Genomic DNA, 22,334 nt, shown 5'->3' with positions numbered 1-22,334 from the left:
CTTGATTTAGAGCTTTTTTACCTATAGTATTCATGAGAATACTTCTCATGGTATTCATGAGAAGAACCTACAATTTTCTTTGTTAAATTTTGCATTAAGATTTTACAGGTATGAAATATATTCTCTTTTTTTCCATTGCCTAGAAGAGTTTCCACTAGATTGTAATGATCTGTTTCATGAAAATTTGGTTGAACTCACTTGTAAATCATTTGAGACTATTATTTTCTTATAGGATGATTTTAAGCTATGGTTTCAATAGAGTCTTCATTATTCTTTTATTTTGGACTCAGTTTTGGTAAGTTACGTTTTTAAATAATTTATCCAATGTAACTAAGTTTTAAAATTAATCTCATAAATGTATTGATATTTTTATTACATCTTTAATATTTGTTTTATTTCTAATATCTTCTCCATATTATTCAAAATGTTATTTATATATATTTTTTCTCTCTTCACCTTTATCAGTTTTGATAGAGGCTTGTGGTTTATCTTTTTGAACAACCAAAATTTCACTTTTTGAGACTCACTTCTGTTTCACCAATATTTGCTTTTATCTTTAATAATTTTTCTATCTACTTTGTATGTTTAGTTTATTAATTATTGGCATTTGTTAGTTTATTTTGTAATTATTTGCGATAAACAGTATTTAAATACTGTTCTTGCTGTAGCTTCAAATTTTGCCATATAGTTTTTTCATGATCATGCAGTTTTCATTCTGTTATCTTTGAAGAGTTACTTAGAAAGTATGCTCTTTCCATTTCCAAATATGAAGACACTTTTATTTGTATTTTTATTAACTGCTACCTTGATTATGTTGCAGTCAAATAATATTGTCTATATGATACCTATTCCATAATCCTGAGGTAACTACTTTTCCTTTAAAAAGCTGTGTTTTAGTCTTGTCCCCTGATTGGCAAATTTGCCAATTTCTCCTCATAAGTCTATTAATTTTGATTTTATAAATTCTGAGATTTTTATTAGGTACAGTATACTTATAGTTATTATAATTTTTAATAAACTGAAATTTTCATTTTCATGAAGCAATCACATCTATAATATTAGGTTTTCCCTTAAAATTGAATTTGTCTGATAATTAGATGATTATACCAGATTTGTTTTGAATAGTGTGTACCTACCTTCGGTTTTCTTACTTTTAGCTTTTATGTCCTTAAGTGTCACTTGAGTCTCTTCTAACTGAACTGTAGCTGGAAATTTTTTTTAAGATTTTATTTAATTATTTGACAGAGAGAGAGAACTGCAGGGGGAGGTGCAGAGGGAGAGAGAGAAACAGATGCCCCACTGAGCAGGAAACCAGATGTGAAGCTGGATCCCAGAATCCCAGGATTGTGACCTAAGCTGAAATAGACACTCAAACCACTGAGCCACCCAGGCGTCCTGTTGCTGGAAATTTAACAGCCATCCACAGTTCCTATTTTGTAACGGATAAGTTTAGTGCATTTACTTATGCTGATTGTGATTGCAGATATTTTGGACTTATTTCTGACTTGTTTACTTTTCATTTCAGTTTGTCCCTCTTCTACAAAATTTCTTTTCTCCTTTTTTTTCTTTGCTATTATTATATTTATGTTTATATCTGCATCTAGGAAAACAAGAATGATAAAATATTTTTGGTATGTTTCAGGATTCTATGAACCCCCTCCCACTTCAATAATGTTAGTATCATTTGGAATTTTAATTCTGGGTTATTTGAAATTCCTTTTGTCTTTTCCTTCCTCCCTCTTTTCCATCTTCCCTTCTTTCCTTCCTTCTTCCCTCCCTTTCTTTCCTTCCTTCCTTTTTTCCTTCTTTCCTTTTCTTCATAATTGTTTTTGTTTGTTTTAGATAGTGACAGATTTCCCAATTATATTTTTATCACTATTACTACCTTTCCCTAAGTATTGCAGCATTTCTTAGATATTTTTTTCTCTTCTTATTGGTACAGTTCCTCAGAAACCATTTTAAATGTTCTTTTCAAATGGCAAATTTTCAAAGAATTTAAATGTCTGAAAATATTTTTATTTATCTTCTCATTTGACTGACACTTTGCAGAATGTGAAATTGTGGTTTCAAGGGTCTCTTCATTTAATAGTTAACATATTTCCTCACTGTAGTCTTATGCTCTAGGTGGCTCTTCATGGAGTTAATCTAATGTTAATCTAGTTCTTGTTCTCTGGTAGTTGTTTTTCTCTTTTGGTCTTGAATTTTTTAGAATCTTCTTTACTGTATTTGATATTTGTCTTAGTCTATTCAGGCTGCTATAACAAAATACAAACTGGATAGTTTGTAAACAACGGAAATTTATTCCTCACAGTTTGGGATGCTGGGAAGTCCAAGATCATAATGCCAGAATGGTCACATTCTGGTGAAGTCCCTTTTCTTGATTCATGGCTTGCACCTTCTCTCTGAATCCTCACATGATGGAAGGGGCTACAGGTCTCTCTGGAACCTCTTTTATAAGGCACTAATTCCATTCATGAGGGTTCTGTCCTCATAACTTAAGTATCTCCCAAAGGCCCCATCCACTAATATCATTACTTTGAAGTTTAGGATTTCAACATACGAATTTTGGGGAGACAAACTGTCAAACCATAGTGATGTTTTAAAATTTTTTGAAATAGGGTCACTTGGCTGGCTGAGTAGGTAGAGCATGCAACTCTTGATCTCAGGGTCATGAATGAGTTCAGGCCGCATATTCAGCATGAAGACTACTTAAGAAAAAAAAAATTCTGGACTAGTTCTATGTGTGTTTTTTTCTTATACCATCTGTTTGGCAATCTATTCATTTATTCAACAAATATGTATTAAACACCTACTCTATCTAGTCATTGTTCTGTATTTAAAATAGATCTATAAACAAAACAGCCCTATATATCTTTCACTTGTTGAACTTATAATTTGATTGAGAGGAAAGATGTTGAGGAGTAGTGATCGAAAATAAACATAATAAATAAGTATAGTATATAGTTTGTTACACAGTATTAAGGTTAAAGTAGTCTGAAATTGTTGGAGGGACCAGATTACAATTTAAATACAGTGATCAGGGTAGGCTTCATGGAATAGGTAACATTTGAACAAGATTTGAACAAAGTAAGAGAGTAAGCCGTGGGATGATGGGAAAGAGAGTTCTGGATAATGAGAACAACTTGTGAAGAACTAAATTCATACTTTATTCAGTTTGCCTTGGTTTTTACCTAATGTTCTTTTTCTGTTCTGAGATACCTTGCAGGTTACCACAACACATCTACTCAACACTTAAAATTACTTAGGCTTCTCTGGATGTGACAGTTTCTTAGGCTTTCCTTGTTTTGATAAATTAAATAATTTCAAGGAGTCTAGGTCAGGTATTTAGTAGAATGTTCCTCAATTGGAACTTTTCTGATGTCTATCTTATGGTTAGATTTAGGTTATTTGTTTGGGGAATATGACCACAGAAATAAAGTCCATTTTTATATCACATTAATGATACATTGTATCCACATGACTTACCACTATTGCTTTCGATCTTGATCACCTGACTGAAGTACTGATTATCAGGTCTATTAACTGTAAAGTTATTCTTTTTCTCTCTCATAACCAAGCTGTACCCTTTGCTAGGAAGTCACTGTGCATAGCCCACATCTAAAGAATAGAAGTTATGTTCCACCTGATATTATTGTTATGTCTCACCTGTTCCATCTTTCCTGAGGGCAAATATCTGCATAAATTGCTTGGGATTCTTCTGAAATCTATTTCTTCTACTTTATTTGTTTATTCAAATATTTATATCAGTGTGGACTCCTAGATTTTTTTCACGTTAGGTTATAAGTCAATACTACATTAAATTTTTTGTTATGCAAAAAAAAATAATGTAGTATTGAATTCTAACTTTGGCCATTGAGAACTCTTCCAGTTGGCTCCTTTGTCCCTTTGACAGGCCTCCATTGTTGTGTTTAATTTTTTTTTAAGATTTTATTTATTTATTCATGGGTGACACAGAGAGAGAGAGAGAGAGAGAAAGAGAGGCAGAGACACAGGCAGAGGGAGAAGCAGGCTCCATGCAGGAAGCCCGACATGGGACTCGTTCCCGGGTCTCCAGGATTAAGCCTGGACCAAAGGTGGCGCTAAACCCCTGAGCCACCGGGGCTGCCCTGTTGTGTTTAATTTGAATACTTCCTTACTTTCTGGCACTATAAGATGCTTCAAGTTCATTTTGTGTGTTTCTTGCCCCAGTTCTAGAATCAGCCATTTCTCCATGGGACCCTTGTTAGTTTTATTGGGGAATGGTTTAGAAACCAAATCTGGATACTATATGTAAAAATTTTGACTTTTATCAGACTGGCAGAGGGTTTTGAGAGAAGAGTGATATATTATGATTTATAATTTGAAAAGTTTCCTGTGACTAATGTGTTAGACTAGATTATAGGAAGGAAAGAGTGGAAGGTATTAGGAGGCTATTTGGCTTATTAGGAGGCTATGACAGTTATCCAGACCGAGGTGATAGCTTGAATTAAGGTTGTAGTAATGGGAGCAATGAGAAGTTGTTGATTGTAACCCTTACTTGAACACAGTTTATCCTCATTATTTTTTCAAAGATTTCTTCCTTTTTTCAAGAAATAATCCTCCTTATAGGACTTTATTATGCAGATATAAGCAGATCTATATCTGTTCTACTGCGTAACTATTACATTTTCATTTTTTGTCCTTTTCTACCATTTTATGGGTGAAATTTTTTACTCCAATCTTCTAACTTACTAGCTCATTCTTTAACCATATCCATTTTTACTCATTCTATTTAATTTTGTTTTTTATTTTGCCAATTATATTTTACATCCTAAACATAGCTACTATTAAATTTCTGTTACCTTATTGCCCATCTCCATCCTTTTTTAATATTTTTCCTTAATAATCATCATTTAATGTACTAGATACTTTTTCTTATTTTTCTCACTTACTGTCTGTCTACCACTAGAATAGAATATAAATTCCAAACAGACTGGGATTTTTGTTTTTCTTTTTTCATTGCTCTCTATCCCCTGAATTTATCATAGTACCTGAAACATAGTTAAGAGTTCAATAGATAGTTTTTGAATGAGTGAATTGTTAGAGTAGATGGCATAGATAATCTCATACTTGAGAGAGGGAAGATATGCCAATTTCATTGAGGGGATTTATGCTACCTCTAGTTTTAGAGAAGTATATAATTTATTTATTGGGCTACCCTAGTGACTATTGTTATACTATGTGCTTAGCCTTGGGCAAAGCACCTTTGGAATACGACTTTTAACTGTTGTTCAGATATACCCACATCTGAGAAAGGAAATATAAAGAGTTTAAGTGGGAAATGTCAAATGGAAAGTATAGTCAAAGATGTGATATTCTCAAGTAGTCTGTGTTTGACAAGCCCTAGGATTATATAATTATATCTGTGGCTTGATCATTTTCTAAAATAGAAACAGAGTTATTTAGTCTCTAAACTAGGTGCCATTTAGGCAAACTGAATGGAAAAGCACCTCTTTTATTGAGTCTTCCTTCTGTCACTGATTGCGTTTTTTCATTTAATAGCTTCCATGTTATTTTTTAAAACAATAACAATTTCCCTTTTCTCTTTGTTTTGTCTGTAACAAGACTTCATTAATTAAGAGGAAAAGAACTACTAACAAGAATGACTTCTTTTCTTTTGGAAGACTTCCTACACTGTAAAGTCTTGTTGTCTTGATTCCCCATCCCAACTTCTGTTACAGAGAAAAGACATCCTTTCAGAATATTTTTACAAAATCTGAGGGCTGCAAAACACCACTTTGCATAAGACAGCTTATGTTACGCTAGCATATCTGTTTCATTTGCATACACACGCACAAAGGGGCACACAAATATGTATAAATCTACATCTATATACATTTAATGTAAAAACAGACTTTTATAATGTGGTTTACTCAAAAGTTAAAGCAAGGTGTGCCTCTCCTTACATATGTGTTTGTTGTTTTTTCTGCATTATCTCCATTTTTTATTGATTGCCAATTTCTTTTCCTTTGCCTTTGCAGTCCTAAAGATTGATGCCATTTTGGGGTCTAATTACCCAAGCTGTTCTCAATTACATTTTCAATGTATTTTTTCTGAAATGCCTGCAGCTTATGGCACTGCCCCAAATTGCTTGTTCTGCTGAGGTGCTTGCTCAGCACATCTTCTTTCCGCAATCATGTCACCTTCGATGAAGTCTCACTTTCCCTATAGTCATTTTTATTTGCATTTACATATGTCAGCCAAATCCTGTCCTTTTGTACTTGGCATTTTAATTAAGGTTTCTTTACCATGAAGCTACCATAATTTATAGGAAATTGGTTAGAAAATGCAAAGAAGAAATCAATATGAAGACATTTTAATATATCATCTAATTACTTTTCCTTTTTCAACTCTTTCTTATTAAAGTGCATAGATAATGTTTTTCAATCTAAAAGTGTTATTTTGTTTCATAGTAACTGGGTCTTCCCAGAGAGTATTTCTTAATTAAATGATACGTTTAAAATTTCTTTTATTAAAAAATGGTTGTAGTAATGGAACAACTGAATTCCCATCTCCTCAAAGGGACAGTTAAATTAATCTTTAGGTACATATCATAGACAGTGTTTAAGAATATTGGCCAAAAATTTACATGTACTAGAATACATAGCTAGTATAAGTTTAGCTTTTAGTTTCTGGAAGCCATTGTTTGATCCCATTTGTCATGGAGAATAGTGCATGCAGGTTATGGTTATGAATAAGAACTGAAAACTCTTTAGAGGACTCACTCAGAAAATGATATATCAAACAAACAAATATATGTAAAGGTACAGAAAAATTCAATAGCAAAATCAATAAGCTTGTGTATGCATTTGTGTGTATTCATGGATACATATAAATTTATCTTTTTAATCAATAAATACCAAAGTCATGTTCATTCCAAACATGTATAGAATATTTATAAATATTGACAATGCTAGTTTTCCAGAAAAGCTCCAATAATTTTAAAAACCCCAATATTATACAGGCTAATTTCCTAACCAAAATGTAATGTGATTAAAAATCAGCAATAAATGGTTAGCTATAAAAAAAATCTTTAGTATAAACTGAAAAACCCAAAACTCTTAGAAAGATACACACTAAGACTATGCAAAAATGTTCACTACACTGTTATTGGGTCAACAGATAAAAATAGAATAATGTCTGTAGTACAATAATCTTCGTGTATTTCCAAAGCCATGTATAAGACATTATATATTTTTTTAGAATAAATATTTTTTTCTTTTCAAATTTTTATTTAAATTCTAGTTAGTTAACATACAGTGCAATATTGGTTTCAGGAATCAAATTCAATGACTCATCACTTACAACACCCAGTGCTCATCATAACAAGTACCCTCCTTGATACCCATCAACCATCTAGCCCATCCCTCACCCGCTTCCTTCCATCAACCCTCAGTTTTTTCTCCGTTGTTAAGAGTATCTTATGGTTTGTTTCCCTCTCTTTTTTTCCTGCTTCCCATAGGTTCAATCTGTTTTATTTCTTAAATTCTACACATGAGTGAAATCATAGGGTATTTGTCTCTCTCTGACTGACTTACTTCACTTAGCATAATAACTCTAGCTCTACCCATGTCATTGAAAATGACAAGATTTCATTATTTTTGATGACTCAGTAATATTCCATTTTATATATATGCATATATATGTATGTGTGTATAAATATACACATATACCACCTCTTTATTCATTCATCAGTGAATGGACATTTGGGCTCTTTTCATAGTTTAGCTATTGTTGATAATGCTGCTATAAACATTGGGGTACATGCACCCCTTCGAATCTGTATTTTTGTTACCTTTGGGTAAATACCTACTAGTACATTTGTTGGATTGCAGCGTACTTTTATTTATAAGTTTTTGAGAAACCTCTATATTGTTTTCTACAGTGGCTGCACCAGAATAAACATATTTAAATAAATAAGTAGCTGATTAGAAATTGTATGAGTTAAGAGACAGGCTAAACTGCTATGATAAAGGGACTTCAATATACAGAGACTCAAATTAAATGAAAGTTTGTCTCTTAAATAAAAACCCAGAGGTAAGTAGTCACATATTGATGCAGTGGCTCTACCATTAATACTTGGTTTCCAGAGTTCCCATATGTGAATCTTTGCAGATGTTAGACAACTTGTCACTCTTCCAGCAGAACCCTTCAGCATGTTTATTCTTATGAAGCTGCTTATAAATCTGAATGCCTGTAATGTGTTGTAATGATTGAATGACTGTCAGTATTGACTAACCAAGTATAACTGTTCTATTTTTTCTCTCTTATGAAAGCCAACATAACAAAGACACATTTTTACCTGCAAAGCTTTAGAGTTTATGAGGCAATTTTAGTGTATATTGACTCATTTCATTAAATTTGAGAACATCAATATGAAGTATGCATAATGCATAATTCATAATGTAAACTCTAAAAAAAATCTGCTTAGAGTTACTAAAATTCAGTATATTTCTTATTCGAAGAGTATCTTATAATACTACTTAAGCTTGGTCAATCAAAAACTTCATCCTCTAGCTAAAATGAGTCTTCTTCCTGGCATTGATATTTGTCTTCAGACAACAGAAGACACGTTGGGTGGAATTAAAAATCCACCATTGCTGTCAAAGACATGTCAAAGTGAAATTCTCCTTCTAAAGGCAAAATTCTGTCTTGCTGATAGCGCAATTCCTAACGTGTCATGGTGTAAATAGTACAGTGCCTGGCATCAAGTCCGCATGGACTCTATCAGCTCACTAATCAGTCAGTCATTTGATGATTCTATGTCTCATCAGTGTGAAGGACATAGCAGTTTGGTGGTAGTACATGTTCTGTCTCTGTCTGGTATTTAGGCATCTTATTACTATGTTATAAGGACACAAGGGAAAAAGTTAAAAAAATATATAGTAAATTAATACTCAAAGAATAGCTCAAGAGGACATGTTTACAAATTTGTAAAAGTTATTTATGAGACAGGGAGAATATTTGCATTCATCATTGCATTTAATGTGTTCTGTTTAGGTTATTTAATTTACTTGGTTTTTTCCTTGAAGAGCAATTCAAGACTAACTGGCATTGACCCTGAATGGTCATGATTAATAGCACAAAATAGTTCACTTTCTTTTCTGTTAGAATATTTTTGATAAATGGGTTGCCTTGATCATATGATATGGATCTTACTTTTCAATCTTCTCAATCATGATGCTACCTCTGAACAAAATTGAGATTTATTGGTGATCCTCCAATCAGGTGAATACAGCAATAAAATAAAGATGACCAATATAGACCAAAACCAAAAGTATAGAGACCAAAAGAAATAAGACAAACTTTTCTTTGATGCATTTCTTTCCAAATATGGGAGAAAATTCTTGATATTCTCTAAGTGGCTTTGTAATGATTTTTTTTCTCAATAAAAGACTTCATCATAACACATGTTTGAATTATTTTTTCTTCACTGAGGAGTGTGCTATTTTGCATCTTAGAATGGAGAGCAATGCAAAAGTAATAGGATCACTGGCTTTTGTCTGTTGCTACTTTCTTGACAAGGCACATTGCTCTAATAATATAAAGGTGCTTGAAACCTGAAGTAGGCCACTGTGCAGGCCATAGACTCATGTGGGCAGCCTCAGGGGTGTACTTACCAGAAAACTTTTGTCAAATCTGTTAAACCTGAGCACAGCCTAATGGTGTAGCCATTAGTGGCAGGATGACCTGATTGTTTGCTGGGCTTTTCCTGGGAACAGTTTGTGAAGACATTGAAAAGAGAAAATACTAAATATGGAAAAGTATCTAGACTGGATGATTTAGGGTGTAACCTCTGTCTTTCACATAAATGTTGGGTTAGGTGCAATAGATAATGTGAACAGTGAGACTTTTGCTTCTGGTAATATTCTTTCTATTTCTGTAAGAGAAACAACTCCTCCCTGGCTCCCTGCTCAGGCCAGAGCCCTAGAGGTGAAAGAGGACTTTAATGTCTCTGTACCTAGTACTAGACTTATATGAAAGTGGTACTTTAAGTGCTTATCTTAAATATGTTTGTGCCAAATGGAATAATTAACAAATGTGTCAATTTACTTGTACTTAAATTGTTGAAGATTGAAGTTTTCTGCATGAATGTTTTTTTCCAGAGATCTGGAAATGCACTCACTGAAGATCCTTATGTTTTCTTTAATATTTGTTAATGACAGCTTACGACAATGCTTTCTTTGATCATTGCCTTTTAAAAATTGGAAATGAGCTCTTCTCCATGTTTCAGTATGTTATAATCCAGGTGATGGCAGGATGGGATGGCCAGAGGTCTAAGGTCAGACTGACCCGTCAGGGTAGAATGAGTATTGTTGCCAGTAGCGGGAGAAGGCAAAGGGACATGGAAATCAGTGATGAGCCACAGTAAACAGCCTACTAATGATAGAGAAGCCACATCAAGCTAACCTGGCAGGAAGCAGTAGTTTGAAATCCAGGTAGATGAGACTGTGGCAGCAGGGAGTTCTGGCCAGAAAGGATAGGAATTTGGCCACAGAGAGGGATCAAGCCTGGAAAACTAGAGAATGAGGCAGGGTCTCAGAGGATCTGGATCACTGAACATGGGTCAAGTGGAACATAAGACTAAATCCTCGTGGAAAGGTAAGAATGGAATTAAAAAGTTAGGGTGGCTTCTCAGATCCCTATTAAGCAAATAAGGATCAACAAAATGATATATTCCAGAAATTTGGAAAATATTGAAGCTATAGGCAATAGTTGAGAATTTGAAACAGCAAAGGGTTAGAGTTGATAAGCCAGTCACTCCATGGATGAACTACATGAAATTCCTCATTCTATGGGGATATGAACCTATTTCCAGAGGTTATCCCGACCCTCCGATCTAGTCATCATCCATCGCAAAGAAAGCAAAGAGTGGGAGGGAGGGATGGGGGATGAGGGAGGATGAGGAGGCGAAGGAAGAACGAATTCCGTCCAAGTGCGAATGACAGGTCTATGTGGTGTTGGTCTTTTCTTTCGGATTGTTCTTTGCGGGGACTGTGCGTGTCTTTCTGTCTTTCTTTTTTATTCTTGTCTTTCTTTTTCTTTCTTTCTTTCTTTCTTTCTTTTTTCTTTCTCTTTCTTCTTTCATTTCTTTCTTTCTCTCTCTTTCACCTATCTATTCATTTATCTATCATCTGGCTATCTATAAAGTACTATGTCTCATTTCTCCCAGAGTTCCATACTTTTTAAAAAAATTTGCCCCCCTGATTAGTTTCCAGGAGAGTCTTTTTTCACATCTTGCATTGTCACTTTTCACCTATCCCTGAGCAGTTGTGTCTGTTTTGAAGTGTTATCTCCCGCTTTCTCATTTGTGTCTTCTAGTTTGTTGTAGGTAGGAAAACCAGATGACCAAGCTCTGTTGACCTATTGACAGGAGACAATTTGGGAAGAATTCAGTGGCTCTTCACATACGCAGAGATCTCTTAATTTGGAAGATGCAGCAAGGACATTGTTATTCTTATAACTTTGCAGGAAAATTATCTTAGTTGCAAAAAGAAATCTTAGAAAGATCATGCCACAGAGCTCCTGTATTTAGCTTATAGGTGAGTCTCTCAGGCATCTATCCAGATTTTATTAATATTTACATTTTACTGTCCAAAGATATTCCTTGATTCAAGAACAAATACACCCCTTGACATAGGTCAGAATTGGTGCAGGGAGAGAGAGGCAATTACTCTAACCTAAATATTTTATAAAGAAAATTCCTTCCTATGTGTTTAATATGTAGCCTAATATTAAACACATTATATCATTTAATTATCTATACAAGTTTTTACTTTGAATCAGCAATGAATGTTATTTTGAAGTTGGGAATGATAACACAAAGTTATCCAAAAGGCATTCTTTGTTGCTTATATCCTACAAGTCTTTATATTCTTGCCAATAATAGACAGAAATAACAGTGGCGATGATGATTCACAGGAGTAGAAATATGAGCACAGGGAAGTATACAATTAAGCAGTTGAAACTATACTATTTACAGGTTTGCATCTTTCCAGTCATTTTATTGGCTTTCTCATCTTTTCCAGTTTTTCTCACTTCTGTTGTCTGCTTTGCTCTTAGTCATTTTATCCCTTCTTATGTTTTTGTATTTTTTATTTCCAATTTTCTCTGTCTTCTTTCTTTCAAATAATGTGTTTCTTTTAAATGTGCTTTGTCATTATTTTATCTTATCCCATTCTACCTCTTTTATATTACATTTTAGTTGCTTTTTGATTGTATCTTTTCAAAAACTGCATCAAGGATCAAATAAAACAAAACTCAGCAGTAATTCAAAACTGGAAATATTATATTAAAACTGCTAGCCTCAAGGAGATATTTTACATAAATATGTGTTGCAACCTGACCTCAAAGTCAGGCAGCTGGGCATGTTGCCTGGCTGAGGGAGTCAGAGATTTGGAGGAAGAGAAGATTTTATGACTTTTTTCATCTGTAGGCATATGCTTATGTTCTTTCAGATCAGAGATAGCAATGGGAAAGTAAATATCAGACCATTAAGAGTGGGCTGATAAAATTGTCGGAAGTTTGGTGAGGTTTTAAAACATATATTTATCTGCATCCTATCCGTGATGCTACTTGCTATCTTTAGCAATTAATATTTAGTTATAGGCACATTTAAATCCCCAGCATATCGGTCCTGCTTGTACTTATGTAACTACCCTCATGCTGCCAGTCAAACCTAAGATTTCTTCGTGGATCAGAAAAAATCTTTAGTACAAAACATGTTGAAATCACAAACTAAACTTTGCAGAAAAAGTAGCAGGAGAGTATTTCAAATTACTAAAATTGGACTTAAAAAGAAGATTAAAATTAGTGGCTAAAATAATTTCCTTCATGTTCTCATTAAGAAAGGATTACTACCTCATCTGTCCAAAATACCTATTAAAAAATATCAGCTATGCTGCTGACAAAAATGTTAGCAGCAGTGGCTCCAAACACCTCCTACACATTCTCATGCATCCTGGACACTGCTTTGCTTTCCTGTCTTCATAGCACATAACACTCTGCAAAGAAAACAAAGGGACTGCACGTGATGAAGGTATGATACACACATAAAGAAGGCAATGAGGATGCCTGGGCTTAGAAAGTTGGTTACATAGAGACTTCCTTCTCATGTTGACATTAAAAATGTGTAAATCAAGTGGCAACAGATCCTGTATTCCTTCTGGCATTGAGTACCTATGTGAACCTTAGCAAAGTCTTTTATCTATTAAAATGAGGTGACTGTAACACTAAATTGCAAAAGTTCCTTTTAAATGTAACATTCTGTGATTCAGATGCAATAGGTAGAATAGCCAAATTAAAGATAGAGAATTATTATCTTTCTTGTTTGTTTGTTTGTTTATTTATTTATTTATTTATTTATTTATTTAAGGGGGGGAGGGACAGAGGGAAAGGGAGAGAGAGGATCTTAAGCAGACTCCATGCCCATCATATTCTAGGAACTAGAATATAGGAACACTAGGTTTCAGGTGTTCTCAGTTCTAACCAAGAGACATAGTATCTTACCTGGAGGAGTTGGCTGCCAGCATTTCTCATTCCCTCTGACACCAAGGTGAAGAGGCAAAATTCTGAAAAAAATGTAACCAAGAGGCTAGGGGTTCATTTCTTTCATTCCCTCCCCATGCATGGAATGGAGGCTCTACCCCAAGTGAGGCAGGCCCAGGTTACTGGGACTTTGATTGTCCGCAGCCCAGGTCACTCATAGGGTGGTTTCATGCTGGGAAAGGCAAGTCCAGAAGAACAAATGCAAAGGACACTATCCAGAAAGGGAAAAGACAACCCACACAATTTGAGAAAATACTTGCAAATCATATTTCTGTTAAAGGACTAGTGTATAGAATGTTTAAAGAACTCTTTTATCTCTACAAAAAAAAACAATATAATTTAAAAATGGGCAAAAAAATCTGAATAGATATGTCGCCAAAGATTTATGAATGTCCAAAAAAGCATATGAACCAATTCTTAACATCATTAGCCATTAGAGAAATGTGAATTAAAACCACATAACATTTTACATGGATAATAGCGATTGTTTTCAAGTTTATGGAGAAATTGGAACCCTTCTACACTCCAGTGGGAATGTAAAATGGGTGCAGCCACTTTAGAGAATACTCTGGCAGTTCCTCAGAAGTTTAAAAATGGAATACCATATGACCCAGCAATTTTGTGTCTAGATATATACCCAAGATAAATGAAAACATATGTTCACACAAAATCTTGTACAAAAATGTGCCTAGTGGCATTATTCATAATTCCTAAAAAGTGGAAACCACTCAAGTGTCCATCAACTGATGAATAGGTAAATAGACTATGGTTGTATTCATGCAATGAAACATTGTCATTAATAAAAAGAAATATCAAGTAAAAGAAATGCAGTATTGACACATGCTACCCTACAACATGGATGAACCTCAAAAACATATAAAAAGTCAATCATAAAAGACAACAAAATACTACACCATTTTAATGGAATGTGCAGAATAGCTACATCTATAGAGACAGAAAGTTGCCTAGGGCTGAGGGAGCTGAGTTGGGATGAAATGGAGGAGTGACTGTAATAGATGCAAGTTTCTTGGGGTTATGAAAATATTGATTGCTTTGAAGTTGCACAACTCCCTGAATATACTAAAAACTTTAAATAGTTAATAGTATGGTATATGAATTCTATCTTTAAAAAGTTTTTGAAAAAATGTTCTTGTAAAAATATCACTTTGTACTTTGACTAATGCTATGATTATATTTTTTCCATTTTGTTACTTGACTTTGTACTTAGTTTATAATGCTGCTAACATATAGAATTTTTATCTACCTAAAATTATCAATAATTTTCCTTATGGCTTTTGCGTATCGTGTCTTATTTAAAAAAGGAATTCCTTAATTCAAGATTGCATTAAAGTTTCCTCATTTTTTTGTTTTAGTACTTTTGTGGGTTTTTTGTTTGTTCATTTAAATTATTATTCTATCTGAAATTTTTTAAAAAATTGTTTTCCCCCAGGGCTTCTGGCTGGTTCAGTTGAAAGAGTATCTGACTCTTAATTACTTAAATAAATAAAACTTACGAAATAAATAAAAATCTTTCTCCCTAATTGGCAGGGCCACCTTTATCATACACCAACTGTTGGCATTTCTATTAGGGCTATTTCTAAAAATTCACCATCTAATCATAAAAGTACTTCATATCTAATGACTGTCACCACCAAATGTGTTTTCATAACTACTAAGTATTGTCATAAATTACCTCTAACATTTCAGAATTTTTATGGTTTTTCTTGAATGGTTTTTTCACTGTAAACTTTTTAATCAGTTAAACTAGTTTCAAAAAATGGATATTGAATACTCTGTTATTTTTATTGGAGTCATATAAAATGTGCAGATTACAGTTTAGAAGTCTTTAAAATACTGAGTAATAATATGCAATAAGAAACTATCTATTTGGGCACCTGGATGGCTCAGTCATTTGGGTGTCTGACTCTTGGTTTCCATGAAGGTCATGATCTCAGGGCCCTGAAAAGGAGCCTTGAGTAGGGCTCCACACTCAGTAGGGGTCTGCTTCAGATTCTCTCTCTCCCTCTCTCTCCCCTCTGCTCTTCTCCTTGCTCATGTTCTCTCTCTCTCTCTCTCTCTCTCTCTCAAATAAATAAGATCTCTTAAAAAAAAGTCTATTCAAGTCTTTTATGTCTGAGTCTTAAAGTTATCTGCATTTAGAATTGCCATATTGCTTGTTAAGTTTATTTCTAGGTTCTGTTTATTTTTCTTGTTTTTTGTTTTTTGGTGGCTTATAAATGAGATTTCCCCCCATTTTTTCTGTGTAGTTATTTGTAAATAGAGAAGCTGGACTTCTATATATTAATAACTAGATAATCTTTTTCTAGTAACTTTAGTTGATCCTCTTGGATTTTCTAGTTATGAAAATAAACATTTTATTTATTCTGTTCAATTTTTATGCATTTTTCCCTTTCACATCTCTAGTTGTATTGGCTAGTACTTCTAGAAAAAATAACTAAAAAATTCTTGAAAAGAAAAAAAAAATTCTAGCAGAGATGGCCAATCTTATGTTATACTTTAATGAAAATACTTTTAGTGTTCATCCAGTAAGCATAATATCAATTTGATTTAAAGACATATATTTTATTTCTTTAAGGAAGTATCCATCTATACCACAATTTCATTAAGAAATTCTAACAGGAATTAAGATAGTTGCATTTTCTCAGTCTTTGTGACATCAAGAAACCTGGTCCTATGTTTTTGTTTTTGTTTTTTTCTTTGACCTATTTATCAATTGTAAGCAACAGATATTACTCTAGCTAGTATAAGCAGCAGAAAAGGATTTCACACCAGATATTTCATGGCTTTCAAAATCTTTTAAAGAGCTAGAGTTTCTGGCTCAAGGTTGAGATTCCAAGTAAGGTCTCATCTCTTTGTATCATACTTGCTGCCCTCAGCTGGAAAGCAGCTGCCAATGCCTTTTAACTGAAGGTGAATCGGGAAACTGGTATCCCTTGGTCCACAAAGTTCTACTTCAAACTATAGCACAAATCCCCATTCTCTGCCTCTCTTCTTGTTTAACTAGGTTCCAAATTCAAGCCTCAAAAATCTCATTTGCATGCTTGATTAGTAGAACCAAAAATCACACCTGTTTCATAGGTTCAAGTGTGCCTGGGAAATGCAGATTTTAGACTCTCAGCCTCTGAAGTACAAGGAAAGCATACCCCAAAGAGAGCTTAAGTGGCTATTGAGAGAGGCAGTCTACAAAACCTGCCACACTATTAATATAGTGAATTATATTAAGAGAGCTTTGTAATATCATAATAGTTTTCATTTCTAGAATGAATCCAAGATCATATTATCTTTCTACTCTCCAAGTCAAAGGTATAGGCCAATATTTTGCATTAATATTAGTAAATGTGATTTTTTTCTTCTTTCTTTGCTGTTTCATCTAGTTTTGTGATCAATGTTATAGTTAATTCGTAGACAGCATTTGGAAGCTTTCCTTCTGACATATTCTGGAACATTTTAGATAATTGGAGTTACTTGTTCCTTGAAAGTGTAATGGACTTCACTTGTGAACTATCTCATCTCTATGATTTTTACAGAACAGCTCTGTTATTTTTCTCATTCGACAAATGTTAGATAATATTCAGTGTCTATTTCTTTTGTAGTCAATTTTCTAAGGAAAGGGGCATCTACTTTCTTCCAGGTTGTCAAATTTAATTAAATATATTTGAGCAAACTATCTTACTATTTTAATTTTTCCTATCTATAATAATTTCTTCACATGTATGTCTCTGTGTTTTGTATCTTTTCTTTTTTTCAATTAGGTTAGATATGGGCTTAATTTTTTTTTTCTTTTTTTGCTTGCTTGCTTGTTTTTCTCAAAGAAGTATTTTGCGATTGATTTATTCTTTTTTTCCCCTAAATTCATTTTGTTTCTTTAGGTTTTATTTTTTTAACTTTTTCTATTTGTGTGTGTGTGTGTGTGTTGAATGATTAACTCACTTAGTGACTTTCTTTTCTGCTACAATTAGCACCTAAATCCACAGATTTTTTTCTCTATATGTTATTATTATGATTTTTTTTTATATTTTATGTTTTCAGGATGGTTGGCTATTTCAGTTACTTTCTTTATGAATCAAAATAAAAATACTGTCCAGTATTATGGACAGTATTACTGTCCAGTATGTTATTTAGACTTCCTGTTTGCTCTTAAAAAAAATCTATTTGATTATTTAGTGGCTGAAAAAGGTGAGTTAAAATATCTCATTGTTCTTAATCCTTCATTTTCAGTTGCATTTCCTGAAGTGTTTGCTTTATATATTGACATCCTATTTAATCATATGATAAATATATACAATCTTCTTTGTAAAGGTTACCATTTACAATTAATGATATTGTTGTGTCTCATATATTTTTGCTTTAGTTTCTACCCTAATATTAATATCCCAACCTTTTTTTATTGCATTTATTTTTTACATTGAGAATAAAAATGGTAATTTTATTTTCGATTCTTGTGGGTCACTTGTTTTAATTTTTGCCTCCTGTACACCGGTTACTATTGGCTTTTGCTTTTAGATCCAATCTAGTTGTATTAACAGAGTAATTTATCCTTTTTATACTACTTGATATGATAAGTATTTTTCGTTGATCTTAACTTATTATGTGCTCCTTTTTCTTGATAAAAGTGAAAGAACGTATAAGAACAGATTTAATTGCATCTTTATTAAACTGCAAGAGTGGAGAGATTTTTCATCTCTCTTCTTTGTTATTCTGATTACCTTATTTGTCTTTAACTTTCTCAGGGCATCCCAGGTGGCTCAGCAGTTTAGCGCTGCCTTTGGCTCAGAATGCGGTCCTGGAGTCCTCCAATGGAGTCCCACCTCCCTGCATGGAGCCTGCTTCTTCCTCTGCCTGTGTCTCTGCCTCTCTCTCTCTCTGTGTGTGTGTGTGTGTGTCTCATGAATAAGTAAAATCTTAAAAATAAATAAATAAATAAATAAATAAATAAATAAATAAATAACTTTCTCAATACAGTCAATACAGGATAAAACTGATCCGACCCCAGAGAGCCCTGAGCCAGAACGCCAGACTGCACCAGACTGCCATAAAGAAGAATCACCCCAGAAAGGTCTCCTGCCTTCGCAGGGTAGGAGATGGAGAAAATGTGGGGTCTGATGTTGTTGAAGAAGAAGGTGCGAGGTAGCAAATGTGACAGGCCCTGGTGGAGCTCCAGTGCAAGGCAGTAAATATGCAGCAGACCTAACCATATAGATGCCACCCACGTTGCAGAGGTCCTCCACGCAATTAACAGCAGAATGACCAGAAGAGTGAGAGTGGGGAAAAGACGGAGACGGAGGGATTGGAAAGTGCTCCTGCAGGCCTGGCCCAACAGGTGGGCCCTGCGGCAGGCCACGGTTCCCACCTTCCTCCTGCGGAGACCCCCTGGGCGTCAACGCCCCTGTGCGGGGGAGGTGATGGAAGGTGCTGACCCCCAGGTGCAGGAGAACACGGTAGACCAGTGAGAGGGAGTATGCACCACGATTCCCTCGGGGTCCTCCTCACCGAGACAGCCAGATGGCAATGCGGAAGGTAAGGAAAATCAAGGTGAGACCAAGGTCAGCGGCCGCCACAACTTCAATTACCAACGCAAACGCCCAGAAAACCTGCAAGACGGCAACAAAGAGATGAAAGCAGCGGATCCCCCAGCTGAGAACCGGAGGCTCCCTGGGCGAGCTGGGCGGGCTTACCATCTCCACCATCGGCCGGTTTAGTCTTCCCCAGGAAGAAATTAAGATGAAATTCCAGCAATAAGAAGCGAACAAAAGATTGGAGTTGAAGACCTTAAGTTAAGACCTTTTTGCCCACGATAAATAGAACTGCCTGCATTATCTATGAAGCATGGGGTTTATTATTTTTACCTAAAGATGTCTCTTTTTGGTAATGATATATGTGTGGGTTTTTTTTTTTAAGCCTGGTTTTTCTGTTTTTTGTTTGTTTGTTTGTTTTGTTTTGTTTTGTTTTTTTTCTCAGAGAATTTGGCCCAGGACCTTGCCAGGACTGTTTATTTACAGGGAGGGCTATGAGCCTGGGATGCCTTCAGGGCTGCATGCCAAAGGTGGGTCCAGGACCTTAGCTCCAGCTCAGTTACTCTGGGCTTCTTGCTTCACTTGCCCCAGAAAGGCTGAGGCCAAGGGCCAGGTACCCTGAAGGAGTCCGCTTCACCCAGGCATGATGTGTTTGACAGTCTTTGTAATTGATACAGCCATTGGCATCCTCTTGCGGCCAATATCAGCTCCACTTCAACCTCGGTCATCTTCTCTCCCAGGGTGGCAAGGACATGGCAGAGCTCAGCACCCATGACTGTCCCATAGTTCTCCTTGTCAAACACACTCAGCCCCTCCCCAAAGTCTCAATATACCTTTAAAGGTTTTTAAATTGTTTCATATCCGGTCCAGTTGAGATTTTTAAGAACCTCATTTTTAATTTGAAATAAGTTTACAACTTGAGTTTTTCAAAAAAAAAAAAAAAAAAATCAACAAATGGCAAGCACTCGTTAATTGTGAAGGCCAAGAAAATTAAGGCCATTCCACTTTAAGTTAAGCGTTATCACAAGTACAGCCATCCCAGGCCCCTGTGAATAATAGCTGAACTTTACCTTACTTCAGTTACAGGAAGAAAACAGCTTACAGCTTAATGTTCTAGAAAGCCCCATATTAGAATAAAAACAGAGCCCAAGCCAAGGGCCGGAAGCCCCTATTAGAATGAGAACAGAGCCCAAGCCAGTGGCAGGAAGCCCCTATTAGAGTAAGAACAGAGCTCAATGCCCTTGAAGGCCCCATATCAAAATATAAACAGAACTTGAGGAATTGCTCCACCCCTTCTGGAGGTCCCCTAGACCAGTCCTTAAAACTAAGCTGAAACCCACCTCGGGGTCCAAGTCCCTGCTTCCCTGTGTCAGGTATACTTGGACCCAAGCTGGAGCTTGTAAATAAACTCTCGTGTGTTTGCATCGGTGTTGGCTCCTTGGTGGTTTCTCGGATTCGCAATCTTGGGCACAACAAATAAAGTTCTTAAATAATTTTTAAAAATACAGGATAAAACTGGCTTTGAATGTTAATAAGTGGTTTCTTTTTTTTTTTTTTTTAATGTTTTACCTATCTATGCACATTTCATTAGGATTAGGGAAGAATCTGATTTCATCCCTCCATTCTCAGAAATCTGAACCTTATAATTTTTCATTTTTCATGTTCCAAACTTGTTAAGATATGACTAATATATAGACTACTTCTAATTTGTCAATATTATAGGTAATGCTAAGTTGAATATCTTTGTACCTATATTCTGATGTAATTATGCAAACATTTCTGTAGATAAAAACCTGGAGGTGTAATTTTGAGACTTTGCACTCTACTAACATAGATGAGAATGATTGTTTCCCCATAGTCTAATCAACAGCAAATATTTTCAATATTTTAAATCACATTTTACACATGATCAGTGTAAAATGTTATTTTGTTTCTATCTGTTTCTCTTATTGAAAGTTTGTATGTGTATACTTGTTATGTTGTCTGTTTTTATTTTTTCTGTGAATTTTTTTCTTTAGTAAGTTGACTTTAAGCCAGACTTCTCAATTAAAAATTACCTGTGTTTTAAGCTAGAGGTATCACAATTCCAGATTTCAAGATATACTACAAAGCTATACTAGCTATACTAGTAATCAAAACAGTATGGTACTGACACAAAAATAGATGCATAGATCATTGGACAGAGAGCCCAGAAATAAATTCATGATTTTTTTAGTCCTATGTTTATTTATTCTTTTTTCTATTTTAGGTTTTTATTTAAATTCCAGTTAGTTAACATACAGTATAATATTAGTTCAGGTGTAGAATTTAAGTGATTCATCATTTACATACAACACTAGATGCTCATCACAAGTGCCCTTCTTAATACCCTTCACCCATTTAGCCCATCCTCCTTCCCACCTGCCCTCCAGTAACCATATTCTCTATAGTTAAGAGTCTGTTTCTTGGTTTTCCTCTCTCTTTACACTCACCTCCATGTGCATTCGTTTTGTTTCTTAAATTCCATATATGAGTGAAACCATATGGTATTGTCTTTCTCTAACTGACTTATTTCATTTGGCATAATAAATTCTATCTCCATCCACATCGTTGCAAATGACAAGATTTCATTCTTTTGATGGCTGAGTAATATTACATTGTGTGCATGTGTTTGTGTGTGTGTGTGTGATGTATATGTAGTATATATAAGAAGATATGGTATATACACATACACACATGCACACACATACATACATCTTCTTTATCCATTCATCAGTTGATGGACATTGGGCTCTTTCCATTATTTGGTTTCTGTTGATAATGGCTGCTATAAACATTAGGGTATTTTTGTATCCTTTCAAATCAGTATTTTTGTGTCCTTTGGGTGAATATCTAGTAGCACAATTGCTGGACTGTAGGATTGTCCTATTTTTTACTTTTTAGGAAATTCCATACTGTTTTCCGGAATGGCTGCACAAGTTTGCATTCCCACCAACACTATAAGAGGTTTCCCCTTTCTCTACATCCTCACCAACACCTGTTGTTTCCTGTTAAACCCATTATTTTATGGTCAATTAATCTATGACAAAGGTGGCAAGAATATATAATGGGGAAAAGACAATCTCTTCAATAAATGGTGCTGGAAAAACTGGTCAGCTACATGTAAAAGAATGAAACTTTTATACCTTTTAACCACCTTTAACATCATGGACAAAATAAACTCAAACTGGATTA

The 22,334-nt window shown here is 34.6% G+C and overlaps 1 long non-coding RNA gene across 8 annotated transcripts in view; it reads left to right on the top strand.

Moving 5' to 3' along the window:
• LOC102151347 overlaps positions 1-20,225 on the top strand; it is a 115,403-nt gene extending 95,178 nt beyond the window's left edge. For 2 of the 8 annotated variants that reach the window (XR_005382614.1, XR_005382618.1), the window contains one exon: positions 18,571-20,225. This is a non-coding gene — a long non-coding RNA (uncharacterized LOC102151347). Of the gene's footprint in view, positions 1-18,338; positions 18,541-18,570 lie in introns of those variants that run through there. The other 6 variants (XR_005382617.1, XR_005382616.1, XR_005382613.1 and 3 more) reach the window with 4 other exon arrangements.
• The last annotated feature ends 2,109 nt before the right edge of the window (positions 20,226-22,334 follow it).

Source organism: Canis lupus, chromosome 32, assembly GCF_011100685.1.
Source record: "Canis lupus familiaris isolate Mischka breed German Shepherd chromosome 32, alternate assembly UU_Cfam_GSD_1.0, whole genome shotgun sequence".
NCBI classification, from domain to species: Eukaryota; Metazoa; Chordata; class Mammalia; order Carnivora; family Canidae; genus Canis; species Canis lupus.
Note: the sequence above shows the minus strand (reverse complement) of the source record. Positions and strands in the feature narration are given on the sequence as shown.